Source organism: Pogona vitticeps, chromosome 4 (genome assembly GCF_051106095.1).
Source record: "Pogona vitticeps strain Pit_001003342236 chromosome 4, PviZW2.1, whole genome shotgun sequence".
Taxonomy (NCBI): Eukaryota; Metazoa; Chordata; class Lepidosauria; order Squamata; family Agamidae; genus Pogona; species Pogona vitticeps.
This window is the reverse complement of record NC_135786.1, coordinates 132310602-132335000: the sequence shown is the minus strand read 5'-3', so window position 1 is coordinate 132335000 and position 24399 is coordinate 132310602. Positions and strand designations below refer to the sequence as shown.

Sequence of the window (24399 nt, the reverse complement as noted above, 5' to 3'; positions counted from 1 at the left end):
ATGCATTCCTATGGGCTTTTTATTTTCGCATAGCGACGAATCCCTATAGCAATGATTTTTGCTGCATGGATTATCGTCGCTATGCGGGGCATCACTGTACCTCAGTTGCTTCCTGCCTCAGGCAGTATATACAGCCATGGTATATCTCTCTGTCTATCACATTCCCCTCCTCACAGGTAACTTATGAACCACACTTCCTTTCTTTACTTGATTCTTAAAACTGTAGCCATCTTACAACTGTAGCTCAATCATGAATCTTAAATATAATTATAAACATAAACAGCAAGTCTAACTGGCTAAGCGGGCTGAATGCCAGCTCAAGTGTTGCTGAGCCTAAATCCCTACCTTCTTATTTGTTTATTTCCATTTTACTATCTGTACCCTGCCTTTTTCTCCCAGAGGGCCCAAGGCAGCTTACAAAATTAAAACAGACAATATTACCTACACAATACAATAAATTATTACAATTTTAAAAGGCACTTAAATCCTGGTGTTGAAAACTATTTAGGGCGAGTTGCTGCCTCATCAAAGCATGCCCAGAGCCGGAGGGGGAGTTCGATCTGGCATAATTCAGCCTCCCTCAGCCCCCCCCCCCGCACCTCACTCCTTCTCTACCACTTTCTTGGGGTTTCTGCTGACAGGTCTCTGCCAACAGAGGAATTTACCTGAGATTGCCTGGCAGAAGAGGGTTTCTACAACTGAAGAGGTTATTGTCTAAGCAACACATCTTTTAATTAGGACTGCACTGCCCAAAGAAGGAAGAACTCAGTTTTAAACAACGCCCCTGCAGTTTCTTGGGCATATTTAAAAAAAAAAAAGCTCTGGAAAAAAATGTAAGATGTAAGGGGGGGGGAATCTTAGCCAGGTATATCAACTGAAATATATACTGTTTTACAATCTTTAATACTGTATTAACTTCAGTTCCTTAACAAAAGATCAGATATGCTTCTCCTTCACGGGAAATAGAGATACTCATTAATTTATCCTGCAGCAATTTTGGATAAAAGGATACAAATGCACAGATGCTATTATGCGTTTTCAAACCATGCGAACCCAGATGATAATGTGGATTGATTGTCGAAATGAGGATTTCCGCACGGACCGGTGAGAGCAGTGAGAAAGCCGACTGCTTCTGGCAGCAGCAGAGTTTTGGACGGAAGGCGCAGAGGCGAGAGAATAATGGGAAGCAGGAGAGGAGGCTGTTAACAGGCCGGTCAAAAAGGGATCGCTTTGCAGCCAAGGGAATGGACAGCAGCGGGCGGGCCTTCGCATTATTGAGTATGGATCGGAAAGCATCGGGGCTGGAAAGCAAAGGTGAGGATCAAAGATAAAGCCAAGCCTGCGCCTTGTCGATAAAGCTGGCTGGGATGTTGTCGACGAACCTGGGCTGTAATCAAGTGGGAAAAGGTTGCAGGAACAAGGAAGGCAGAGCGAACCGTTGAGTCTTATTCCATCTCAATTGAATATAAGAGATGCAGATACAGCAAGAATGATAGGGTGTTGGTTTGAACAGAAGGACAACGACTCGTTGTAACGTTGTAGAGGTAACGCTCTGTGCCACAACGGCGGTTCTCCAATCCCGGCGTGCTTGTGGCACAAATGAAATCGTGGCCGCAGAGGCATCGCCAGGTGGCGCTGTGGCTACGTGTGACTCTCCGGCGTTTTTTTTTCTCTTTAATAAGACGCAGCTCCTCTCGCTTCAGATTCTGCAAAGGCGAGCATGTGGCGAGCGGGGGAGCCGCTGCGAAGCACAAAAGCGTTTGCTCTGACTTTCCAGCCTCCAAAATTGAGAAGGTCTGAAAGTCCATGATAGCGTTTTGGTGCAGAACCTGTAGCCGCGAGGTCTGGAAGAGCGGCTTCTCCGAATGCAGAGTAACCTACAATATAGTGTAAAGGAGAAAGGGGGCGGCGGCGGGGGGGGGGAAGCAACAGGTGCCAGACGATGAGGAGGCGTGTTTGCTGTGTAACATTAGATATGCTGGGAAGCCACCCCCACCCCTCTGGCAGCTTTGGAAGCCCTTGCTTGTAAGGAAAAGGTCGTGCTTAGATGATAAGAAATATCCCAGTAGCCTGATAAAAATCATGTTCCACCTTGAGCTGAAGCAAAGATCCTTGAAGGGGAAGAATGGTGTCTTCCCCTCCCCCCCTTCCCGGCCCTAAAAACGCCCAAAGTATGTCAACTTTCTACTTTGCCTCCAACCCAAATCCTTAATCCTTTATACCAAATCCTTTAGCTTTCTCAGGACTACATCTGCTGCAGTAATGGTCCACCCTGGGGGCACACAGAATCTTCAGAGCTTAGCCAGCGAGATAACGTGACCTTCAGGCAAAGTCCTAGTCGCCTTGTAGGGTGTAGAGATGACTTGGGCAGCAGCTGGCATCACTCCATAATGCCCCCTCCCTCTGAAAAGGGCCTCTTTGTTTCTTGGTGTGCCAAGATGCTGAGAGCAATGAAGCAGTCAGGAGATAGCCTGGATGTAAGCAGTGGCGAAATCTATTTAGGTCCAGCTCAAAAACGAGCCTGCCCTGATGGTGAGGAAACATTAGCATCAGTATTGCATTTGTGCAGCATGTGGATGATGCCCGGCTCTACCTCACCTTGCCACCTAAATCTGAGGAAGCTGTTTTGGCTCTAGATCGGTGTCCACCCTTGTCCAATCAGCAATCGATTGGACAAGGTTGAATAATCTGAAACTTAATCGAAACAAGACAGAGGGGCTCCTGGATAGTCAAAAAGCAGAGCAAGGAATAGGGATTTAGTCTGTGCTGGATGGGGTTACATTCCCTCTAAAAACACTGGTGTGCAGCTTGTGGGTGACCCTGAATTAGTTCCTGAGTCTGGGTGGCCAGGAGTGCATTTGCACAATTAAAGTAGTGCATCAGCTGCACCTCTTCCTGGAGAGGTCTGTCTTAGCTCCCTAAGTGGAATTTTTAAATGGTTTATTATGCATTACTGCTTTGAATGCATTTTAATATTCCTTTTGTTTACCATTTCTCAGGGTGGTATTTGTTTGATTCTTTTTCATATTTGTATACTTTTCATTTTTAGCTATAAAGATTGTCTTTTAATGATTTAAGTGGCCTATATATACTTCTTGTTTTTAGCTTTAAACATTGCCTTTTAATAATGTAAGTCATCCTGGGTCCTTTTAAAGAGAAAGGTGGGGTAAAAATATTCTAAATAAAAAAAATATTGCCTGCTAAATTTTATTGTTGACATAAACCCTCCTCTGTCTTGGCTTGCCCAGTGATGCAAAACAATCCTTGATGATACAGAACAAACCTTGATGGCTTGTAGGGACTGACCTCCTAAGCCTTTGGAGAATAAATTTGCTTGTGTCCACCTTGACGTCAATATTACTAGCTTAGAAGTGCATGGATCTGTCTGAATTTCCTTCATGATCCTTGGTGGAGTAAAGGTCTCATTGTCTTTCTTAATAGCCTATAGGAGAAGAGGATTGAAGGGGGTGAGGGAGGCTCTTAGTCACTTTGAAAGAGCTGGTGGTCATGATGCCGTTTATTAAAAACAACCCTTGACAACCCTTGTGATGACTCTCATTCTCCTTGTTTGTCTCTAACTGGACTGTGGATATGGTGGTTTGATGTTATGCTGCACCCAAACCAATTACTGTACTAGTGTACTTCAGCCAGTTCGCCTTCTTCGTTAAATTTCATTGACTACATATACAGTATATATGTATGTATGTTTCTTTGTGTGTGTGCACATATATGGTGCTAAGGCACAGTTATTCATACCCAGGTAATATGGAGATTTAGGGTCAAATTCTTATAGGCCAAGATGGCCAAAGATCTGCTGAGTTGAATTAGGTTAGATGCAGCGGTCGGTGCTGCATTCCCTTCCAGGCTGCTGGAAATAAGCTGGGGCTCCCCTTTCACTGCTCCACACATTGTGCAACATTGTGCCTCTTTTCCTGGCCTGGAAGAGGTTTGGTTCTGGTGTAACTCAGCTTCTCCCTAGCTCAACCTCTTCTCTGACTTTTCCACTCGCCGTCAACGTCTGCTGGCATATCTTGGCCAGCTGAGCCATTCTGCCAGCAGATTGTTTTGTCATCAGATTTCTGAGCTCACCCAGCAGAAGAGGGTTGTGCTCTCAGAAGGGCATTTCTGCTGGCAGAAGTGGCTCGTGCCCCTAATCATAACTGCCTACAGCCAGTGCATCTTTGAGTCAGGATTGCACTGGTAAATTGTTGTGACATGTTGTCCATGTGGTTGCCTTTGAAGATCTTGTGGGATTTTCTCCTCCTTCAGAATGCAGCTGCTAGGTTGCTGACCAGGAATTAGCCATAGGGAGCTCATCTCACCAGTTCTGGAACAGTGCCACTGGTTGTGCTGTGCCATTTCTGAGCACATTTCAAAGCATGTGGGCAGGTTACATTTTTATATCCATATATAGCTTTTGGCCTGAATAAATGAAAAGCTGCCTACTCCCACATGCATCTGCTTACCCATTAACATCACCTCTTGATTTTAGGAAGCTTCCTCCATAATAATAATACTACTCATCATCATCATCATCATCATCATCATCATCATCATCATCATCATCATCATCATCATCATCATCATCATCATCATCATCATCATCATCATCATCTTCGAACTGCAGAGCTGGAAGGAACTCTGTGGATCATTGAGTCCAGCCCCTTTCAAGGAGGCACTGCGGGGAATTGAACTCCCATTATTGTGTTGTCAAGTCTGATCTGACTTATGACAATCGTAATTGAGTTCTCCAGGTGCGTGAGTTATTTAAGGTGTTGTTTTACCAGTGCTATTCCTGGTGAGTTTCTATGGCTGAGCAGAGATTTAAATTCAGAGTTTTAGTCTATCATTCCATCTTGTACACCAGACTAGGATGAGTCTGTTGTGTATGACTCTGGGATTGCAGGGGAAAGATGCTCTCACCATCACAGCTGTCACATAGGCTTTTAGGTAAGGTTATCTAATCTAGGATTATTTATTTATTTAATTTATATGTTTATTTATTTATTTAATTTATATGCCACCCACACTACCCAAAGGTCTCTGGGCAGCTTTAGGCTTACTTCAGGGAATAATTCTGTACAATTGATGAAAGTAGTTCCCCTGTGAGGTCTTCTCAGTTCATAGACATTTGCTTCTTCACAATAGCAGGATATAAAAGGAGGACATTGCAGAGAAACAAAAAACTAGATTAGATTATAAGCCCTGGTTCCTGTGAAATGGGGCAGTAGTGGCAAAGATATGGTGCATGGACTGGAGTGGCCCATGGCTGTGATGTGGAGGCCCTGAAGGTATAAAGCAACAGAAGGTGGCTGAGGAGTGAAGGCAGAACTCCTGCCTCGGAATAAGAGGTTGGATGTTGTATTTCTCCCTAAGCCACAGCGAAACTAAAATCTCCACATAAAGTAAAAGCAAAGAAGAGGTAAGATCAGTGATGCTGGGGATGCGTATGAAGAATCAGCTCTCAATGTGTTGGTCTGTGTGCCTGGTTGGGTAACAGATGGCTATAGAGCAGTGGTTCTTAACCTTGGGTTACTCAGGTGTTTTTGGACTGCAACTCCCAGAAGCCTTCACCACCAGCTGTGCTGGCTGGGGTTTCTGGGAGTTGCAGTTCAAAAACACCTGAGTAACCCAAGGTTAAGAACCACTGGTCTAGAGGACCGTCGATTTGAAGGATGGGTGTGTTTATTTACCTCCAACCACATGCTTTACCTTTTAAAAACAATAAAAGTTTTTTTTTTAAAAATACTATTTTTAAGGACCATTACCATCAGCATTATTATTTGTTACATTTACAGCTTGCCTTTCTTTCCATGAGTTCAAGGACTACTGTACTCGGCTCTGCTCCTTCACACTTCATCCTCACAGCAATCCTGTGGGGCAGAGCAGGATGACAGGTAGGTCCCCAGAACCAAAGGAGACGACAGCTCTGCTGCTGCTTAACATCTAAGCTCCAAGATGACCCTGCCTTCTCATAGTGACACCCAAGATGGGCCACTGGCCTAGCCTTCCTTCTTTGAAAACCTTTGTAGTGGTGGTGTTCTCCTCTTCTCCAAACATTGCTCACTTGCAAGACTTGAAGGAGGTGCCCTCTTCATTTAAAAACACTGGTAATGAGCTTATTTATTAACTGTTTTGGTATTGGTGATGTATTTGCTTGTTATGTTATTGATGATCATGTTTTATTATTGATGCTTTATTTCCTTGTTATGAAGCTGTTTGAATTTTTCTTAGTAAGAACGTATTATTAATTTTCTGTCTTGCTTTGCTATGAGCAGCTTTCAGCATTTTTTAAAAAATAATTTATTTTATTTTTTGAAAAGCAGTACATGTACAAAGTAACTGAGAGACTATGCTTGGCCCAAGGTCACCCTGTGAAGTTCATAGCCAGGTGAGTATTTGAACCCAGGTCTCCTGAAGTACTCTGGCTCAGTACAATAATAGCAATCAACACAATACAAGCTACTTCTGATTGTCAGTCTTTGATATTAAATACTGGGTTGTTGATTTTCAAAGGAACATAACTGCGTGTGGCTCCCCACCCCTGAAATTTCCTTGGTGCTCCCATTTCTTCCTGCTGCATGTCTGGAGACCACAAATCATCTCTATCCATGCTTGGTTGGACATTGATGCCCTAGAATCAAAGCCTTGGGCATCCTGTAGTAGACTAAACATCTTGGTGGCTGAGCTCAAATTCTGAGACTCAGTAAAACAACAACAATAACAACAAAACATGCAGCCTAGAAGGGACTGCTGATATCCTGCCCACCATTTGTCCCGGCTATGGTGGTAAGAGCAGGATGGCTTTTGAGTGAGAATATAATTGCTGGTGATGAAGTGGAGAATTTATGGCATATCCATTGATTCAACACAGACCCCAGCATCCTGCTAATTAATTTTGAATGGTGCAGTGTGGCTCCATGATTGACACCCTAGTCAAAAGGGGAATGTGGCCTGGCAACCTTGTCTAATCAAAAAGTTTGCCTACATAGGCCAAGCAAGGTCTTCAGATAGATTTACATAGGCTGGATATGCCTGGACTGCATACGCCTTGACAGCATGATTCCCCAGTACCGTAAAGCCTCTTCCAGAGCACTCAGCAAAGAAACCAAGGGGGCTGGCTGGAGCTGTAGAAGCAGGCAGGAAATGTCTCCTTCGACAGACTGCTGAATTTATAGCCTGCAGTTCTAGGCTGCCGCTGTTGGGGCGTACAAAGGAGGGAACAGAGTGTTCTGTCCATCCTCCATCAGCCTCTCTGACAAATAAAAAGCAGGCAATTGGCATTTTTTCCTAGGCTAGTAATTTGTGTAGGGGGCACTTATTAAAAGGACTGCTGTTGTAGTGAAGTGTTGTAGTGAAGAGAAATTTATTTACCCATTTCTGTGGCATCATTATTTGAAGGGCAGCTGAATTGGAGCAGTTGTTGAGTGGGATAATTATGTGGGATAAATGATCTCAGGAGAAACTCACTGGTGAGGATCCTGTTCACTTATGCAATTGTACAAGTGTGATTACACACACACACACACACACACACACACACACCCCAGGTTGTCCTTCACGTGTCAAGTCTGGTCATGCAGCTGTTTCTCTGATAGGTTACAAACAAAAGAGCCTGCAGGAGAAACTGCAGTGTGATCACCCTTCCATGTGCCTCTTCTCTCCAGCTGGATTCTGGCCGGGGTGTGTGTGTGTGTGCTATTATGGGAGAAGTTGTTTTTCAGCAGGTTGGACTTAAACCATTATCTTCAAATTGCAAGAAAGGAGATGAGCTGTTTGATGGTGGAAATGGACTGCCCTGGCAGGTGTTGGACTCCCTTTTGTTGAGTTTTTAAAACAGAGACTGGATAAATCAGATCTCCTAGAGACCGGAGTTATAGCTGTGGGTTTCCTGCACAGACAGAGGTTTGGGTTAATTGGCCCTTGGGATCCCTACATCTTTCAGCAGGATATAAGTTTGGGGCAGGATGGACTATTTAAATGATCTGGATGGGTAGTTTGGTAAATGTAATTTTTTTTCCTTTTGTGAAACGGGCATTCTGTTTTCTGAGAAAAATCTGGGAAGAATTAACGTTTTGATGTTCAGACACCATCTCCACCTTATAGTCAGATTTTTGGAAGCAGATTACCCGTCTTGCAACCTTAACAGTTTTTTCCTTCTGAAGTGGGTGTTCTGTTGCAGTACCAAATTTTGAGACTGCCTCTGCTTCTGTGGCAGCCATTCTGTGATGTCCCATCTCCCTGACATGGCAGTCATGGCTTCCTGGCCCCCAAGAGTGTCCATAGGAGTTTTTCCAAGGTGTGTGTAAGTATGTCAAAGTTACACAGAGATATGCTGGTATAACTTGCATGTGCAGAGAAACTATGCAAAAAGAGCTAATGAAAATCAACATCCAGGAACCTGTTCAGCTCTTGGTAATACAAGCTAGGCTAGATCTTTCCTTCAAATCAAGTCCTGAACAGTCCTGGTTTATCACAGACTGATCTGGAGTTTCTAAAAGCACCACCACAAGGCTTCTTGACAAGGCAATTCAAGAGCCTGTGGCTATGGGGAAGACCAGAAAAGAAGATAGCTGTTTCCCCCTAGAACAGTGGTTTCCAGATGTTCTTTGACTGCAACTCCCAGAAACCCAGTAACTGTACAGCTGATACAGTAAGGCCTCTGGAAATTGTAGTCCAAGAAAGAGGGGCTACTTACCTGTAAACATGGTTCTTCTAGTGGTCCTCTGTGAATCCACACAAATGGGTTTAATCTGCACCTGCGCAGGACCTCTGAGAACTTTCTAGAGCTTACAGACATGTGATCAGTGGGACATTCCCCCATGGAGCGCATGCTCCACCCGCCTGAAGTCCCCTCAGTTCCCAAAAAGTCCGCCCCTGCCAAAAAGGTAGCTAGAGACAACAATGTGATGGACAGAGGGGAGGACGGGCGGGACGTGTGGATTCACAGAGGACCACTCGAAGAACCATGGTTACAGGTAAGTAACCCCTCTTTCTTCTTTGTGATCTCTGAGAATGCACACGAATGGGTGCCTAGCAAGCTCACTTACTGGTTGGTGGGATGTCATGTTAAAAAGGAGGTAAAAACAGCCCTGCTGAAGCCAGCTTCATTCTTGGCTTTGACGTCTAGCCAATAGTGAGTCACAAATGTTGAGGGAGTAGACCAGGTGGCAGCTCTACAGATGTTAGAGACATCAATACCACAGAGAAAGGCGGTAGAGGTAGAGACAGCCCTGGTGGAGTGGGCCTTAACAGTTTCTGGTAGTGGTTTTCCCACTAGTTCATAGGACAAGGTAATTGCCTGACTGTACACCGAGATAAAGTTTGGGAGGAAGACAGAGAACCTTTGCAAGGACCATGATAACAGATGAATAGACAAGGAAACTTTCTGAAAGATTTAGTCCTGTCAACACAGAAGGCCACGAGCATCTGACATCTAGATTATGGAGCATGCGCTCTAGATCTGATGTTGGAGATGAAAAAAAGGGAAGGGAGGACAAGAGGCTGGTTGAGGTGAAATTCTGACACAACTTTAGGTAGGAAAGTGACGTCTGGATACAGGTTAACCTTGTCAGGATGAAACTGGAGATATGGGGCATCAGCTCTGAGAGCTGTTAACTTGCTAGTCCGTCTGGCAGACGTGATGGCAACAAAAAACAAGAGTCTTGAGGGAAAGAAGCTTGAAATTGGTAGTGGCTAGTGGTTCGAAGGGAGGACGAGTGAGCGCATTGAGGACCATCTGGAGAGACCATTGTGGCAGTGGTTGTTGTTGAGGAGGACGAATATTTTGGAGGCCTTTAAGAGGACGAATATTTTGGAGGCCTTTAAGAAATTTCTTCAAAGTAGGATGAGAGAAAAGTCAAGCAGAATCAGAGTTCAGTGGCTGATGCACTATGACAGCGGAAATGTACACCTTTAAGGTGAAATGTGAAAGACCAAGACGAAAGAAGTGGAGGAGGAAGGTAAGGAGAGTCTCAAGAGAGACAGGTGCTGTAGAAAGTCCCTTGGAAGCAGCGAAGATGGAAAAAATCCTCCATTTATACAGAAGCTGAGTCGAAGGCTTTCTGACCTTGTCTAGAACAGCTGCTATGGAGGATGAATCCTCCACGCGGTGAGATTGGGGGACTCCAGGTCCAGGTGGTAGAGTCTGCCGTTGTCCTGAGTTAGTAGCTGTGGAAGGCGAGTGAGGTGAAGGAGATCACTAAACATTGCTCTCAGGTGGGTGAACCAAGGTTGACGTGCCCACCATGGGGCTATGAGGATGACATTGGAAAGAAATTGCCTGAGCCTGATTGTTGTCCTCTGGATGATAGGAATGGGAGGAAAGAGGTATAGAAGACGGGATTCCCACTTGACCATGAAGGCATCTCCTAGAGAGTTTATGCTTTTTCGCACTCTGGAACAGTACTGGGCGCAGTTGACATTCTCTTGTGTGGCAATGACGTTGAGAGTAAGAGTATCTCAACATTGGCAGACTTGAGAAAAAACTGTGTTGTCCAAGACCCATTCGCGAGTTCAGGTAGTGAGGTGACTGAGGTAGTCCGCCATGAAGTTGTTGTGAATGGCAACATGGACCACAACAGGAAAGATGTGGTGGGTGTAACACCACTCCCAAAGGTGGACTGCTAGGTACAGGAGGGAAAGGGAGTGAGTGCCCCCTGTTTGTTTAGATTGTATAGTGCGGTCATATTGTCCATGGCCAACTGGACGGCCCGATGTACTATAAGAGGATGGAAGGCACAAAAAGCCTTGATGATGGCAAGCAGTTCAAGATGGTTGATGTGTAAAGTTTGTTCTCCTTTTGTCCATAGGGAATGGATTTTGTGACCTTGACAATGAGCACCTCATCCGGTACCAAATTCTCTTTGGCTCATCGTAATGGGATGATACGGCATGCGGGTCGATATCAGCTGTGCAATGCTGGTACCAGTCATATTCACCATAATAAGGATCCCAATAATCTAACAGGAGATGATATCGAGAGGTCTCATGGAAGTAGTAGAATTGCTGAGGTGGAGGATCTTGGAAGTCTTGTGAAAGATGACATCTCTTTGATGCATGTTTGTGAGGAGGAGACCAGTACGGAGAAGACTCCGCGTTGGAAAGCTGAACCATTGTTGCCCACCCTGAAGATGCAGGGCTAGAATGGGCTGAGGCCGGGCTTGAGAGAACATCAGCCACCAAAGGGCCAAGACTAGGCGAAAGGCTCACCACAGAAACCAGAGCCTGGCCCGGAGGTAGCAGGAATGGATCTACCACCTTTGAGAAAGAGTCAGGGACCTTTCTGAAGGACTCTTCCACAATCAGTGAAAGAAGGTCTGGTAGAGGTGGAGTAAGTGGAGTAAGCTTAGATGATTTCTTAGCCTTTATCAAACCATCTTTGTCCTTCTTCTTCTTAGGTGACTGGGCTTGAATCTGTGTCGAGGAAGACTTCGATGTCAATGCCTACTTTGACCTTGAAGAGGATTTAGACTGCTCTTTTGGTTTAGGAGCTGGAGTGGTCAGGCTCGACATGGACCAAGGCAATTCCTGTCTAGGGACAGGAGTTAGGTAGGCTCCATTGAAGCGGTGGATGGTTTAAGGGATTTCTCCTAGAGAAAAGAGCGGAGATGTTGGAGACAGAGCTTGAGGGGAGGTTTGGTGAGCTTTTTACACTCTGGGCAGGAATGGGTTTGTTGTTGCCCCCAAGCAAAAAAGGCAGCGGTCGTGGCCATCTGAAAGCAGGATTTTATTTGCGCACAACACGCACTGCTTAAATGGACCGGGGGGGGGCATAAAAAAAGGCACGGGAAGATAGGCAATGGCAAAAAAGAAAGGGGGAAAACGATAGTAGAAAGAAACCACGGGGAGAAGTTTAAAACAGAAGAGAACTTGTGTGGAAACATTAAAGAAATAGGATGAAGAAGCCTAAGAAGACACCAAGAAAAATAGTGATTGCAATAAAAAGTTGCTCTAGTCGTCAAGATTGGTCTGACCTAAGTGGCGGCTAAAAGGAACTGAGGGGACTTCAGGTGGGTGGAGCATGCGCTGCATGGGGGAACGTCCCACTAATCACATATCTTTAAGCTCTAGAAAGGTCCAAGAGGTCCAGCACAGGCGCAGATTAAACCCATGTGTGTGCATTCACAGAGACCACGAGGAAGAACACCTGGGTTACCCAAGTTTGGGAACCACTCCCCTAAAATATCATGTCCAAATACCCCTGCACCTGGCCAGCACAGCTAGTGGTGAAGGCTTCTGGGAGTTTTAGTCCGAAAAGATCTGGGGACCCAAGATTGGGAACCTTTGCACTAAGTGAAGGCCAGTCAATTAAAACTTTATCCAGATGGGTCAAAACTACTGATGGCAGATAGTTCATTACTCCAATGTAACTAAAATATTTCCTTTCAGTAACTTAAAAGTGCAGACACATCAGAATGCTACAAGCTGTTAATTTGTAGTGCAAAATACACTTAGGAATTAAGAACCAAGAGCCTTGATTCCAGGAAGTTGTTTCTGGGACCTAGAGTCAAAGGTCACAGCATAGCTCCTGATTCAGTTCAGAACCTGCAGCCTGGTGTCAGACTTCACAGGACTTTCTGGAAATGTCTGGTAAGCTCTCCGCTGACTAAAAAGCTCTTGGCATATGTGACTTGCTTCAGTCTCTGGATATTGTCATTTAAATGCAGTCAGAAATATCAGTGATGGTAAAAGACTGCCCAAGCCAGCCAGCCAGAGGCGGCTTGTGGACTGGGATGGGGCGTGCCTTGCTTCCAGAATTTCAGGGGGAACCACCTTCTGCCTAGTCCCAGTCTGCCTTGAGTGGCCGTCAATATGTCGAGCTCTGACAAATGTAAGAAGAGCATTAGGGGAAGGACAGGCACTGAGTAAACATTCTGCAAAGAATTTACATACTTGCCTGAAGGGGAAGAATATTCTGCTGGTGTTCTTCATGTTTATCGACAACCCACCATAGGCTTACCCTGTGTACACAATTCTGGACAAAGGTCAACAGCTGCAGCCCAGATCGTGACTGGACCCTGTGTTCCCACCTGTGGCAGTCACCTTTCTGCCCGCCTCCTTCCACATAGACAGAGACACTCTATGTGCACTCTAGAAGGCACATCCACAAAGCCTACAACTAGCAGGCTTAGTCCACAAACTCTCCTTCCTTGTGTCTCTCACAGGTGCGGAGGTTCTGAATGAATCTGTTCTAGTCAATTGTATATGCTGAATATTCTTTTGAAGGCATGCGTATGAATATGCATGCTGTCGATGCATACCTATGCACATATGCATCCATGTGATTGGCTGTGTTGGTGAAATATACTCACGTATGCTGAGATATCCACATTCTCTCTCTTTGTCTCCTATAAAAACAAGCAACACCTTGTGACAAGTGTGCTTTACCCTGCTCCCCCTTCCCCCCCCCAAGGCTGCTCATGCTTGCTCTCCTCAACTGGACAGCTGGGAGCCTTCCCCCAGCCCCCAGCATGTCCTTAGGGGTCACCGGCTGCCTCTGACTTTATGCTACAGGTGACCCAGATGGGTCAGGGAGAAGGAGAGACCTTTGCTGCTCTTCCCCCTGTGACGCTGTGCCTGTTTCCAAAAGTAGTGAGGCACGAGTGGGTGGCGGTGAGCGGCGTGCACTTTGTGCTTGGTTAACAGCTTCTCTCACCCCAGGAGGTGAAGATAGATCTGGAAAGGTGCCCAGCACATTGCAGCGTCCCTGACGTGACCTGTCTCTGTGTTACTGGGTGGATTCCACCACTGCCTGACAAGCACTGAGAGGAGACGCTTGGCATGTGGGAAGACTTGGGCAGTTGCTATGGAGCTTCTCCCTCCCTCCATCCCCCCCCCACCGGCCATTTCCTTGTCTCCCTTCTATTGCAGCCCCGCTGAAACATTTCAGACTGCAACATCTGTGCTTTCTCTGGTTCTGTCTCTGATGGAACAGGCCCTGCTGCAAGAATTGGCTAATTGTGCCAGTTTAGTGAAGGGGAAACTGTCAGCTAAGGCCTGGCTTGACAGGAGTGGAACACCCCACGTTCAAAGCTAGGCCTGCTGGAAAAAAAAACCCACAGAACTTATTTGTGTCTCTCCCCCCCCCCCCCCCCGCAGCACGGCAAGAATACTCTTAAAATATTAACTGTGTTCTAATCCTGCTGGGGACTGAGTGCCTCTTGGAAGAAACAAAAACCTTCTCAGGGGCTGGGAATCTGCCCTTTGGGGATAGAATCTCTGTAGGGAGTATAGCATTTTATATTCACTAATTATGCTGTGGTTCTACTGCGGGGAGAATCTTGTCCCTCATAAATCAGCTGCAGCCTCCAGTACTATGAAGCATGAAGGACTGGGGGAATTTTTGTTGGCATACTCTTTTGTCTGGGAAGAAGAAAATAATAACTTTTCATTGTGTTTGTGGAATAAATAGGAGGAAGAGACTCCACACAGTAAAGGCTTCTGTAAAGCTAAAAGTGCCTAGGGGGACCTTCATCTTACTGGCCAGGGTCCTATTTCTTATTTGCACTTGTGTGGGGCAAATTGCATAAGTCTTGGTAGCAAATGGCTGCTTATTAATTAGGTGCTGGTTGTGTTCCTTGATGCCCACTTGATCATGTGATCAACATATGGCCAGGAACACAACCAGGATCTTCAAGATCTAAAGCATTTTCCTTTAGGAGAAAATGAGGTATCCATTGTAGAAGTTCATTTTAAAAAAATGAATTATGCAGAGAGAGAGATTTTTCTCTCCTTCTCTCAGAATAGTAGAAGTTGATCAGCAGGAGATTCAGAGGAGACAGAAGCATTTCATATAGTGTAATAATTAATATATGGAATCACATAGTGTAGTAATGGCTGTTAATACAGATTAGTTTTTTTAAAAGGAAATTTATAATAAATGTTCATGGGAGTTAAAGGTTTGACAGCCTAACAGCACACTCCTGATCAAAAGTAGTTTAAAAAGACTTACCGTCTAATATGAGCGTATAGGATTGCAGCCCCCACTTCTGTGACTATTTGTCATGGGAGTTAAATAGAACTGGCATGTATAAAGACATGGCGAACAGGAGGTGGCCAGTGCTTTATGCTTTGCTTGTGGGTGCTCAGAGAAGCATCTGGTGAGTGACTGTTGAAAGCAGAATAGATTGACTTACATGGTCTGACTCATCAAAGCAATTCTCATGTTCTTACATAAACATCTGGAAAACCTGTCTGCAAATAAGTGATCGATTACAGATGCCAAGCCTGAGAGGTGGGAGGAGATTGGATGGGGAGGAAATTGATCCCATTCAGTTCTGTGAACATGAGCCCCAGAGATCCTCTCAGCTTTAGAAGAAGCATCAGCTGGAGGGAGGAGATGAACAAAGAAGGAATGATCTGACCATCTCAGTGTCACATCACTGTCTCTGGAGACACATTTGGTAGGACTGTGAATAAAAATCTGGTTGCTCCCAGGGTTTGAATGCCCTGCTAAAGGGGCTAATATGGCCCCATCTTTGGTCCCCTCTCACTTCAGGGTGAATAGCATCTTGGGCAAAGAGTTTTTGCAGTATTGGCAAATTGTATGGTTTGTGCAGAAACGCAAAACCACACAATAAAGCTGTCCTCCACTGATTTTTATCTTGAACAAATATCAGACTGGAAGCAAGCAAATAAACAAACTTACCTTAAAGCTAATTGATGGAAGTTTATTTTCTTGTAGCTGGTCCTAAAGAACCTGTGAAATTTTAAAAATGAAGGTTAAAGATGCTTTCTGCTTTTTCTTAGCCTCGGGGTAGAAATAGGTTCTTTGGAGAAACTGAGTATTTGAGCAGTTGGAAGTGGTATGGTGAAATATGATCACTCAATAACAAAGCAAACTAATCTGCGTACTGTAGGAGGTTTAAAAATCTCTTCTAGCAGGTAAGGAATCTGAGGTATTTTAAGTTTGTTAAAAGAGACAGTAGAACATAAAACAAGAACAGTAAAGGAGCAAAGTACAGTGGTGCCTCGCTTTACGATGTTAATTCGTTCCAGCGAAATCGCTGTAGAGCGAAAACATTGTAAAGGGAAATAAAAAAGCCCACTGAAATGCATTGAAACCCATTCAATGCGTTCTAATGGGCTGAAAACTCACCGTCCAGCGATGATCCTCCATGGGGTGGCCATTTTCAGTGCCTGTGCAGCGAGGAATCCATCCCTAAGCACAGCGGGGGCCATTTTCTTCAGCTGGTGGCCATTTTCAAACCCGACGATCAGCTGTTTTTGATCGTCGTAAAGCAAAAATCGGTTCCTGAAGCAGGGAACCAATCATCACAAAGTGGAAAAACCCCATTCAAACCATCGTTTTGCGATCACAAAAGCGATTGCAAAAACCTCACCGTCAAGCGGATTCGTCGTTAAATGGGGTAATCGTAAAGCGGGACACGACTGTATATCGAAAGATTAATGTTATGCCTTTTCTACTTTCCAGAAATCCCTGTGGAGCAGTGAGCAGATGACCTCAGGAATTGGTTAGTGTGCAGCGCCTTTCCAGGATCTGGGCCTGGTGAAACTCCCTGAATTAAGGCATCTGGTTTTTATATGCCTTCAGACAGCATAGCTTAATTGTACCTGCTCTTTAATTATGCTTATGTTCAGCCATGTTTACCTATGTTTACACCTCACACTTGGCAAAATGATAACAGAACCAAACAATGAAGTGTAAGCACTTTCCAGAGTTGTCCACCTGGGGTACCCTTATCACCAGGTGGCTAAACATGAGTCTCTGCCCAGAATGTTTCAGTTTGAACATATTTGTAGGTTTTACTTATATTATATAGATGAAAGAGGCATGAAAGGAGAGTGAAGCTGTTGTGGCAGGGGAGCAAAGCTGGTGTCTAACAGTGGCCTAGACACAGAGAGAGGCCTGGGAATAGAAGGAAGATTGATATATATACTACAGGTTTGGGGTGGACTGATTTACATTTTTTGCATTGATCAGGTGATGCAACAAGAAATAGGAAACAGACCAGAGTCCCATCCAATCTGTAGTTTTTCTCTCCACCAGAGAGGCTTCTACATCAGTTTGGATATATGATTGCTTGAACCAATGGAGAAAGGTAGGACTGAAACTCAACATCAAAAAAACTAAGATCATGGCCACTGGTCCCATCACCTCCTGGGAAATTGAAGGGGAAAATCTGGAGGCAGTGACAGATTTTACTTTCTTGGGCTCCATGATCACTGCAGATGGAGACAGCAGCCACGAAATTAAAAGATGCCCGCTTCTTGGGAGGAAAGCAATGACAAACCTTGACAGCATTTTAAAAAGCAGAGACATCACCTTGCCAACAAAAATCTGAATAGTCAAAGCTATGGTTTTCCCTGTCGTGATGTATGGAAGTGAGAGCTGGACCATAAAGAAAGCAGACCGCCGAAGAATTGATGCCTTTGAATTGTGGTGCTGGAGGAGGCTCTTGAGAGTCCCTTGGACTGCAAGGAGAACAAACCTATCAATTCTAAAGGAAATCAACCCTGAGTGCTCCCTGAAAGGACAGATCCTTAAGCTGAGGCTCCAGTACTTTGGCCATCTCATGAGAAGACTCCTTGGAAAAGACCTTGATGTTAGGAAAATGTGACGGCAAGAGGAGAAGGGGACAACAGAGGATGAGATGGCTGGACAGTGTCATTGAAGCTACCAACATGAAATTGACACAACTACGGGAAGGAGTGGAAGATAGGAAGGCCTGGCATGCTCTGGTCCATGGGGTGATGAAGAGTCGGACACGACTAAATGACTAAACAAAAAAAAGGACAAGTTGTGCACACATGCATACACACACAAAAAATCTTCCCCTTGCCTCTTACCTCATGAAGGGTGGAAAAGATCAAGGCAGTACCAGCACACACAGTAAAGCCTCATAAGAACATAAGAAGAGCCCTGCTGGATCAGGCCACAGGCCCATCTAGTTCAGCTTCCTGTATCTCACCGTGGCCCCACCAGACACCCCTGGGAGCACATGAGACAACTAGATACCTGTCTCCTGATACCCTTCCCCTGCATCTGGCATTTTGAAGTACCTTCCTTTTAAGGCTGGAGATCTGCTAAAACACAGTAGGAATAAACAAATCAAACAGTACTGCTGGATAGCTCAGTGGTTGAGGCATCTGGCTGCAGTGTCAGAGAATGGGAGTTCAGTTCCCCACGAAGCCTGAAAAAATACAAAAGCTGTTCCCACAGCCATAAATACTCAACTATCCAACAAACAGCAACAGAGCAAGGACAGAGTTCCTACTCCAGTCCTCTGAAGATACCGGCCACAGAGACTGGCAGAACGTTAGGAAGAACAACCTTCAGAACATGGCCAAAGAACCCGAAAAATCCACAACAACCATCAGATCCCGGCCGTGAAAGCCTTCGCGAATACATTGTTCTGGGTGGGTTTTGCAGTGTGGTTTGGGGCTGGGTGGTGGGATTATGTATCTATGCAGTGATGGGCTTGCAGGGTTTGTTTGCTTTTTGCTCCTGCCCCCTATTTCTGATGGGTCTTGCGGGGTTTGTTTGCTTTCTGCTTTTCTTTTGTTTTTTCTTTTTCTTTTGTTTTCTCTTTTTTTGCCTTTCCAATGGGTCTTGCACGGGTTGTTTGCTTTTTGCTTTGCTTTTTTTGCATTTCCGAAGTGTCTTGCATGGTTTGTTTTTCTTCCCCCCCCCTTCAGCCGTAACAGATTAATCGCATTTCCGATGGCTCTTGCAGTTTTTGTGGGGTTTTTGGTGCTTTTTTTCTTTGGCTGGAACGGATTAATTGCATTTCAATGAATTCCTATGGGAAATGGTGCTTCGACTTACAACCATTTTGAGTTACGAGCGGAGTTCCAGAACCAATTAAGTTCGTAAGTTGAGGCACCACTGTAGTTTGTAAGGTGTTACATAAGAGCATAAGAAGAGTCCAGCTGGATCAGGCCAAGGGCCCATCTAGTCCAGCTTCCTGTATCTCACAGTGGCCCCACCAGATGCCTCTGGGAGCACATGAGACAACTAGATAGCTGTCTCCTGATACCCTTCCCCTGCATCTGGCATTTGGAGGTACCTTCATTTTAAGCTTAGAGAGTATATATCCCCATCATGGCTTGTAACCTGCGATGGACTTTTCCTCCAGAAATCTGTTCAGTCTGTTTAAAGAAATCTGTTTAAAGGCATCTAGGCCAGATGCCATCACTACATACTATAAGAAGGAATTCCACAGACTAACAATACTCTGGGTAAATAAATATTTTCTTTTGTCTGTTTTCACTCTCCCAACACTCAATTGGAGTGGATGTCCCCTGGTTCTGGTATTGCGTGAGAGGGAAAAGAGCTTCCTTCTATCCGCTTTATCCATCCCCTGCATAATTTTATACATCTCAATTATGTCCCCCCTCAGGCACCTTTCCTCTATACCAGTGGTTCTTAACCTGGGCAATATTGCCCCCCAGGGTGCGATTTCATTTTCAGGGTGGTGATGGAATGAAAACGGGCAATGCGGGGGCAAAGGAACAGAAGGGGTCAATAGGGGGGGTGATGGAGATGCTGTGCCACTGCTGCCGCCATTGAGGAAGTTATCATCATCCCCCCCTCCCCACGCCACCAGATCCAGAGCAACTGGTGCTGGCAGCGGATCTGGTGCCGCCACCATGATGCTGCCACGCCAGCGCCGCGGGGAGGGGGGTGATGATAACTTCCTGAATGGCTCAAGGGGGCATTTCTTTCAAAAAGGTTGAGAACCACTGCTCTAGACTAAAGAGCCCCAAATGCTGTAGCCTTTCCTCATAAGGGAGGTGACCCAGCCCAGTCATCATTTGAGTCACTCTCTTCTGCATCTTTCCCAGTTCCACTATCCCTTTTTTGAGTTGCTGCGACCAGAACTGTATGCAATACTCCAGGTGTGGCCTTGCCATCATTTTGTGCAATGGCATTATAATGTTAGCTGTTTTATTCTCAATCCCCTTTTTAATGAGACCTAGCATAGAATTGTCCTCCTTCACTGTGACTGCACACTGGGTTGACACTTTCATTGAGTTGTCCTCCAGCACACCAAGATCTCTTTCTTGACCCATCACGGACAGCTCAGAACCCATCAGCTGATAAAGTTTCGATTTTTTGCCTCATTGAGCTTGTGTAGGCATCCTTCAGTCTCGAGAGACTATAGTAACGTGATCTGGATAGAGGTCTTGGAACAGCATTTAGTGTGGCTGAGAAGGCCAATTCAGGAGTAACAATTCCTTCCACACTGAAGACAAATACAATCTATCCCCTGTCCAGCTCCCTGATTTTGCTGCTTTTGGGACTGCCTCTTTGCCGGGGCCTGCTGAACAAGTGTCTCTTCAAATTGGGAGAGGCCATGCTGCACCGCTTGCCTCCAGGCACTTCATTGTGTATTACTCTACATTTTCTTATACGTATTGAAACACATTTGCCATTTTGCCACCCATGCTCCCAGTTTGGAGAGATCCTTCTGGATCTCTTCACAATCCCTTCTGGTCTTCACCACCCGGAAAAGTTTTGTGCAAACTTGGCCACCTCATTGCTTATCCCTGTCTCCAGGTCATTGACGAACAGGTTGAAAAGCACCGGTCCCAGGACAAATCCATGGGGCACACTGTTTTTAACCTCTCTCCATTGTGAAAATTGCCCATTGACACCTCCTCTCTGTTTCCTGGTTCTCAACCTATTCTCAGTCCATAAGAATTTATTTATTTATTTATTTATTTATTTTATTTATATCCCGCCTATCTAGTCAATAGACCACTCTAGGCGGCTCACAACAGGGGTACAACAATAACTAAAAACGAATTTACAAAAAAGAAAACTTTCAACCATGAAATGGACATGCCCTCTTATCTCCTGGACTGTGGAGTTTTCTTAGCAGCCTTTGATCTCTGCCAAAACTCTTCTTTTATTTTTTAAAGCATCTCCTCCTGGACAACACTCTGTTTGTTTTGTTTGTTTGTTTGTTTGTTTGTTTGATTGATTGATTGATTGATTGATCAATCGATTGACTGATTGAATGAATGATTGTTTAGAGCTGAGGAAAGGAGAGCAAAGTTCTGTGTCAGAAGCTGACAAGTGAAGGAACTGAGTGAAGAAGAAGCCTTATCACTGCTTGTTAATACTGTACACTTCTCTGAACAGAGCCACCTACAGGGCTGTAAATGGAATTGCAAACAAGCAGTTTGATTTAAGTGTGATCATTTAAAGCGAAACAGACCCAGATTCTCTGGTTCAGCTTTACAGGAAGTGAATGCAAGTAAATTTGCATTTCTGTTGCTATGCAGTCAGACCTCAGTCTCCTCACCATGACAAAGATCTTCTGCAATAATGCTACACTCTTCTACCCAGAGGCCTGGTCCTGCTTCCAAGGAAAACATGGTTTTATTCAGAAAAACTTTCAGCTTTGAAGTAGGTTTTAACTGGTGGGTGTTGGTATTTTTAAGGGTGCATTTTAAACTGTTAACTTGTCTGTTTCAATTATAATTGTTGTCGTGTTTTACTGTTGTCATTTGCCATCCTAGTAATATTCATGGTAGGGTCAGGGGATATAAATTTAATAAATAAATCGATGGTAGTGTCTTCTACTTCTCAAGGCAGACAACATTTTACTATGTTTAGCGTGCCAGCTGTAGCAGTCTCTAACTAAGCCTGATCTGGCAACAGTTACACTGCCTTAGTTACACTGAGATTAATCTACAGTTACTTTATATAGAGCAACCCTCACAGAGTGTCCAGAAATCTCCACTGCTGTAAAATGTGGCATCTAGGCTGCTGCCTAGTTCACAGTATTATTATCACATCACCCCAAAACTGAAATAACTACACTGGTTGCCAATTGTTTCAAATGTTCTGTTCAACTTATTACATTAATTTTTAAAGTGCTAAATAGCTTAGCCTTTTGTAAATTTGTCTGCAATGGTGTAGTGATAAATCCTGAGGTGGATACTCATCTTATTAATCCCCATGGTCAAAACTCCGAGGACAATCCAAAAATGCAGGTAACTAAGTGTGTTTGTATGTATTTATGTGTACACAAACACAATCACACACCACAGCAGCATTATGTAGCAGAATGACAAGTTTACAGTGGTGCCTCGCAAAACAAATGCCTCGCAGGACAAAAAACTCGCAAGACAAATGGTTTTGGCAATGGGGTTGATGACTCGCAAGACAAATGTTCCTATGGGCATGCTTTGCAAGAAGAATGTTTTCCGTTTTTTATTCCTCCCTCATGTTTGCTGTTTTTTAAATGTTTTTCTATGATGTTTTAAAAACAAAGTTTTTTTGATTGAAAATTTTTAAAATCATCTGCACAATATGTATGGCTTTAAAAAACACTTAATAAACCCTTTGTAAACCAAATTTGACTTCGTTCTGACTCTTTTTGCCCATAGGAACGCATTAATTAGATTTCAGTGCATTCCTATGGGAAAACGTGTTTCGCAAGACATCATTAACCGCGGAACGAATTAAATTCATCTTGCGAGGTGCCACTGTATTAGCATCAGCCAGTAGAACTCTTCTGAATGGGGCTTATTGCCATGCAGTGCTTCACATTGTATTTCTCCTTTTCCCCAAGATCCCATGAGATGATAGTTCTTGTGTCCACACTGAAATACTGAATGCCTCTTTGAAGCAGGGTATAATCTGCCTTGGTTCAAGGAAGCTGTTTTAGGACCTTTAGCAGAAAAAGATTTCTCTGAACCCCTTAGTATTGGGCAGTTATCGGCCAGTTCCAATATTTAATTTTTTGGTGAGATTCTGGATTCAGTGGTGGTTTCTCAGTTCCAGAGGTAGCTGGATGGAATGGATTGTCTATATCCATTTTGGTTGGACTTCAGGCTTGGTTATGAGAGACTGGTTAAGAGACTGCTTTGTCTGCATTGGCGGATGATCTATGCCAGGAACTAGACATGGTGGTGGGGGAGGGGGGTTTGCCCCCATGCTGTTTAACATCTACATGACAACCTCTGGGAGAGGTTGTCCAGAGTTTGGGGGTTCATTGTCCCCAGTAAGCAGATGGCACTCAACTCTCTCTCCTTTCCACAGAACTCCCAAGAAAGCTGTTTCAGTCTTAAAACAGTGTCTGAGTCAACGATGGACTGGATGACGGTGAACAAGCCAAAGCTTAATGAAGGCAAGACAGAAGCGCTCCTAGTCATTCAAGAGGCAGACCAAGGAACAGGGATTCAACTTGTGCTGGAAAGGGCTACACTCCTCCTGAATACTCAGGTGCACAGCTTGGGGATAGTTCCGGATTCCTCTCTGAGCCTTGGCGTCCAGGTCTCAGCAGCGGCCAGAAGTGCATTCGTGCAATTAAAACTAGTGTGCTACCTGTGCCTACTCCTTGAGAAGCCTCACTTGGTTGTGCTGACACATTCCTTGATTACCTTCTGTTTGGATTACTGCAAAGCACTCTGTGTGGGGCTGCCTCTGAAGGCAATTCAGAGACTTCAACTAGTGCAAATTGCTGCAGCCAGATTGATGACTGGGGTTGGTTATCATGATGGTGTAACCACTTTCCTCTTTATAGCAGCTTCACTGGCTGCCAGTTTGTTTCTGGGCCTTATTCAAAGTGCTAGTCATGACCTTTAAAGATGGGATAAAAACCAAATAAATGAAAAAAACCCAAAATCCACTGTTATTGTCCACTATCTTTTACCACCTGATATCCACAGTGGATTCTTGGGTTTCTCCTCCCTCCTTCCCTCCAACAGCCTTCCCTAAATACAGTGTGTCATTAGTAGGTGTTCTTTGAACTGCAGCTCCCACTGGCCACACTACCTGGTGAAGTCTAGAAGTTGTCACCCAAAAGCACAAATATGGACACCTCTAATCATTGCAGTACCATGAGTGACACAGTATGAGACAGTCGTGTTAAAAATACTGATTGCTTTAATCGAAATGTTACCAAGACAGAAGACCTTGTAATACTGAGGAGAACCACATCAAAGGTTGCATTAGCTACCAGATATTGTTCGCTTTATGAGCTACAATGCAACATTGCAGTAACACTGCAATGATATAGTGTTTTTTTAATGATCGTGGTTAGTATTAAAATGATTTTTGTGCTAAACTGCAATGCTGCTGAAAACAAAGACAAATGCTACTGTTGTGGCAAGAGCACATCATCTGGCTTGAGCCAGATTTATTTGTAATGTATTGTCAAAAAAATTAAATAAATAAATTAAAAAAAGAGGCATCCCTCTTGCCACCCTCACTATCCCACAAAAATTCAGTCAGTAATATACGTACTTACTTAAAATAGTTACAAGTTGCTTTTCCTTATTGCATATATTGAGCCTGAAATGTAGAATCACACACTAAATGCTCATGTCAGTCTCATTCTGATCCACTTGAGATGGAGGACTTCTGGCCCATGGGCCAAATCGATCCCAACAAGATTTTCTTCCTGGTTCCTTCCATCT

The 24399-nt window shown here is 44.5% G+C and overlaps 1 long non-coding RNA gene across 2 annotated transcripts; it reads left to right on the top strand.

The window, feature by feature from the left end:
* Positions 1-2394: 2394 nt before the first annotated feature.
* On the top strand, positions 2395-24169 carry LOC140706803 (uncharacterized). 2 transcript variants are annotated; one of them, XR_013544709.1, is made up of 5 exons: positions 2395-6391; positions 10812-11550; positions 16436-16475; positions 16946-18381; positions 23021-24169. It is a non-coding gene; the product is annotated as an uncharacterized LOC140706803 (long non-coding RNA). The 2 variants fall into 2 exon arrangements; XR_013544708.1 differs by having other exon boundaries at positions 2395-8299.
* The last annotated feature ends 230 nt before the right edge of the window (positions 24170-24399 follow it).